Source organism: Lycium ferocissimum, chromosome 7, assembly GCF_029784015.1.
Source record: "Lycium ferocissimum isolate CSIRO_LF1 chromosome 7, AGI_CSIRO_Lferr_CH_V1, whole genome shotgun sequence".
Taxonomy (NCBI): domain Eukaryota; kingdom Viridiplantae; phylum Streptophyta; class Magnoliopsida; order Solanales; family Solanaceae; genus Lycium; species Lycium ferocissimum.
Window position 1 is genome coordinate 40,291,513 of NC_081348.1, and position 5,028 is coordinate 40,296,540.

Consider the following 5,028-nt stretch of genomic DNA (forward strand, 5'->3'; position numbering starts at 1 on the left):
TAAGACTAAAAGAGTATATTCAACATGTAGATATTCATTCTCAGCTAGTCCTAATTTCAACCTAATGTCTTGACAAAGAATTCAATAAGAAGAGTTGTAAAGTTACAACAAGTTGTACTAATTACTTTTAGCGAATTCAATAGGCTAAGAGATTAATGAGTTGATGTTTAATCCTATAGGCATGATTTCTACAAATTACTTTTAGCGAAAAGCTTGAAAGTTTTTACTTCTAAAACAGAACCATGTTCCTATCCTTTACATAATACCTGAGATGAGGTAAAATTGATAAATTAAACTTATATTCATGAGCCATAAAGTTATCTCATAAAGATAAAACATAGGAGATGAAACCCTAGCAGTATTTCCAAAACAGATCATAAATGAATTGCTTTCGCAAAGCCAATGTTGTCTCCAATGAATTGCTTCACTCTCACCTAATTGACCACAAAAGACACTCGCATACAATAAGGAGCGCTACAGGTTTATTTAACAATTTCAAATATACCGAAGAGAAAGTGAAACCAAATTCACAACAATTCGTTCCAAACAGAACTATCAAATTTTGTAACCTGTATCCTAAACTCACAATATAGCTAACCAGGAAGGTCACCTAGTCATTTTCAGTTTTAAAATTTTGATTGGTTAGGATGAGAGTGTTACTTGGTGTAGAGACCTTGACTTACAAGTCAACAAGGAAAAAAATAACTAACATACTTCTCCTTTACTCTGCTTTCTCTATACAATCAAGAATCTCAATCAAGTTTAGAGAAGGAGCCTAATATAACTTGATATTGTTCCATTTAAATCAAAGTAGAAACCGTCTATGATTCAAATACAGTCCAATGTAAGCTCGTGCAAAGGATTAATTATAACGTACTAATATCAATTTAGTGAAATTGTGTAGTGAAATCACCAACCTTGTTTTTATATCAATAAAATCACTAAACTTATACCTTATCGGAGAAATCACTTTCTGGCACCGGAAATCAGACTTGGACGGGCCCCACTGAGTAGGAAAAATTTCTAAGTTTTTTTTGAAGCTCTACCCAATATCTAAACAACCCACCAGGTCGGAGCTACAAGCATATCTGTACTTGTCCCTAAACAAAGAAAATTCTGGGGAGAACTGAAACAAACAAGTGCACAGAAAAATAAATAGAGAGATAAAAGAGGAGAGAACATACTTTGTTAAGTGCGCCCTGTGTTTCATTCAAAACGGCATCGTTTTCCCTTCTGCAACTGCAACAACATACTTAGACCCTTTTTCTTTCGGGTATGGGTCAAAGTTATTGGGTGGGTTGTGTAGATATTGGGCAGAACATATTTTTTCTTTGGTTTTGATTCAGCATACTAATGCCTTCATTGCATTGAAAATAAGCTCCAAAACTGAACATTCCTATGCATAGAGATTTATTAGTCCTAAGTTACTTTCTTGATTGCCTTAAGATTTTGGGTTAAATGCTCATATTTAGAAGTAATATGCTTGAACCAAAGCAATCTTTATTCCATCGAGTTAACACCATAAGGATATTTAAGCCAATTAATCCTATCTTCAAGGACAAACTTAATAGGTAAGTGTTTGCCTTGCTATTGAAATTAATTAATGTAATTAAGAAAAAGATAAGATAACTTCATAAATTTATTAACTGAACTTTGCAGTCGAATCCAATTAGCTAACTAATAGGCCGAATATGTAACAAACTTATTCATAGGGTAACAAATACTTCATGAAACATCACAAACTAGGAAAGTAATAGCTTTTATTTGCATCACCAACAACGTATTAGACTTGAATCCTGCAATTTTCAAAGATGAAGAAATAAAGTTTAGAGCTTTAAGGATGAAGGAGGTAGCAAATACATCGATATAAAAATAATCTCCTGAAAGATAAAGATCAAGTTAATACCTAGATGTTACACACTAATATCTTTTCTTGTGTTTTTTCATTCTAGCAATAATTTTGTGTTCCAATTCTTCAACCATCCTCGAAAACCATGCTGGACTTTGGGTTGCCAGCATTATGTATATTATGGAGAGTACAACAATTAGACCACATCCATAACCCATGAGAAACGCCTGCCAACTGATTATTGCTGAATCTCCTTCTTCTCCTTGATCTAGCTCAACTGAAGTTGTCGCTTGTGGTACCCCATCATCACCGCCACAATCTTTTGAGAGCGGAAATCCATGTAAACCATCATTCCCTTGGTATGAACTATTCTCAAATGTATCAAATTGTTTTCCTTTGGGGATGCATCCAACAAGATGATTGTGAGAGAGATTTAAGACTTCGAGTGATGTGAGGGATGCAAGTTGCTGCGGAATTTCTCCTCCAATTTTGTTAGATGAGAGATCCAACGATTCAAGTACAGATAGATGTTGCAGTGATGCTGGTATATGACCTTCCAAGCCATTGTGAGATAAGTTCAACGTACGAAGCCCAACGAGATCTCCAATAATGCTTGGAATATGACCTTCAAATCTATTCCTTGAGAGATCGATAATTGCGTTTGTTCTCCAAAAAACTTGATCAAAAGTAAGATCCAATCCCTTTGTTGTAATTTTCAAAGACTCATCATAATCAACATATCGAGGATAATTCATGTTCTTGTCAATTACTTTCATGGCATGGAGATTCTGAAAAAGATTTACTGGTAAATTCCCACTAAATCCATTGGATGAGAGATCCATAGTTAGAAGTTGTGCAAACAAGTTTCCAGTCCTTGAAGTTTTAATGGGCCCGTGCAACTTATTAGAAGTCAACTTCAAAAACGTCAAACTAGGTATGGTTCCCAACCATCTTGGAAATGTGTCATTCAACTGATTGTTAGCTAAATTAAGAAGTAGCAAATCTGTGCAATTGATCAAAGATCGTGGGACTTTTCCCTCTAGCTTATTCCCGGCCAAGTTAATAACTGTGAGATTGTTTCCAAATCTAAAAGTTGTATTAATTGTTCCACTAAGACTATTGTTGCTTATATCCAAAGCCCAAAGTTCACTCATCTCACCCAAACATTGCGGGATTGATCCCTCCAAATTATTACTTCCCAAATCTAGTAGTGTCAATGTTTTCAGATTGCAAATAGTTGAATCAATTTGTCCACTGAGATTATTTTGAGAAAGGAGAAGATAAGATAGGCTCTGCTGGTTTAGGAGTGACTTTGGAATAGGACCTTGCAGCTGATTTTGTCTTAAAATAACTGTTAACAATGTTTTGGACTTGAAATCCTGAATTTTGCCAGTGAAACTGTTATTGCTCAAGTCTAAATTAGTTAGTGAAGGAAGGGAGAATATACAAGAAGGTATTAGACCAGTTAGGGAATTGGATGAAAAATCTAGTGTCTGAGTTGTGTCCAGCTTTGATTACAAGATAAGCACTCAATTTGGCCATTCAAGTTGTTTTCCCCAAGATCTAAGTACTTTATGCTGGTGAGATTCCATATAGGTTTAGGAAAGGGCCCTGTGAGATTGGAAGAACTCATGGACAATGTTTGCAATGAAGTTAGATAGCTAAATGATTCAGGTATCCTACCGGTAAAATTCACACCAATAAGATATAATCTCATGAGAGATGCACTGCTATTCCATTTGGTTGTGGGAAACCCAACAGTGAGCTGGGGATTGTATGATAAATAAAGAGATTCCAAGTTGGAAAGGTGGAAAACTCTTTCGGGCAATATACCAAATAACTGTGTGTCTGGAAGCCATAGAGTTGTTAAAAAAGAAGAGAAATTTAGAGGAATGGTGGAAGAGATGTTCACATGGTAAGGTCAAGCTCTCTTAATTGGGTCAAGTTCTTAAGGAGCAGTTCAAAATTGTGAGGTCCTAATCTAAGCCCATATGGATTAAAATTCCATATACGAAGAACGTATAATTTAGAAAGATGAGAGATTTCAGAAGGGATTAGACCAGAAAAATCTGAATTCGACAAATCAAGATGTGTCAAACTAGAAAACTCACCAAATTTAGGCGAAATGAACGACCCGGAAAAATTATTATAAGACAAATCAAGCCTTTTGAGATTGGAGAGTAGAAAGAGGCTACTGTTAGAATCAAACTTGCCTTGAAGTCCGCTGCAACTGAGATCAAGCTCAATCACTTGTCCAGTCGTCTCCTCACAGTGAACTCCACCCCATGAACAACAATCTGTGCTCTTGTTCCATGAAAGTACTTTTGACTGATAAGAAGGATCACAATAAGAATTAGCAGAAGCATTTATAGTAAACATGTGCTTGAATTGAAGAAGGGCAAGGGCTTGATCATTGGGGCATAAATGAGGTAAAGATGAAGAGGAAACAAGTTGACAGAGAAAGGCTATATATAGCAGAAACAATGCAAGTTTTTGATAACCCATTTCTGCACTAAAATTATAAAAATTAAGTTGGTAGAGAAGAAATCAAGAATTTTTTGCTGAGTTCCTCTATTCAATAATATTGAGTTATATATAGCAGAAAGCAAAGAAAAATTTACTACTGTAGCTTTGGAGTACTCAATTCCAAGAAGGTCACCTAGTCATTTTCAGTAAAATTTAGACTTATTCCATGAAGACTATTACCAAACAAAAAAAACCAAAAACAAAACAAAAAAAAGGAGACTATTATTTCTAAGAAAAATTTCTAGATTTTTTGAAGCTGTACCCAAATATCTAAAATTTCTAAGAAAAGCTTTTGAGAATTAAACAAACAAAAAGAGAAATAGAGAGAAGAGAGAATTTTACAAATATCTCTAAACAAAGAAAATTTTGGATATTGGGTCAAAGTTAAAATACAATCTTTGAGAGAACTTTACTTTTTCATTTCTTGATTTTCCCAAAAATTTAGAGAGAACAAAGAAAATGGACTTTGATTTTTACCCTTTCTTTTTCATTTAATGGGTCAAAGTTTCCCTTCTTTAAAATCTGTTTCAAATATTTTGATTTTTCTTTTTTTTTGTTTTTTTAATTGGATTTTGATTTTTACCCTTCAAATGGGCTGGACTTTGATTTTTACCCTTCAAATTGTTTAATTTTGTCTTTTAATTCATTAAAAA

The 5,028-nt window shown here is 34.3% G+C and overlaps 1 pseudogene; it reads right to left on the reverse strand.

Annotated features, from left to right (window-relative positions):
• Positions 1–1,621: 1,621 nt before the first annotated feature.
• LOC132065018 (receptor-like protein Cf-9) lies at positions 1,622–4,548 on the reverse strand (annotated as a pseudogene).
• Positions 4,549–5,028: the final 480 nt, after the last annotated feature.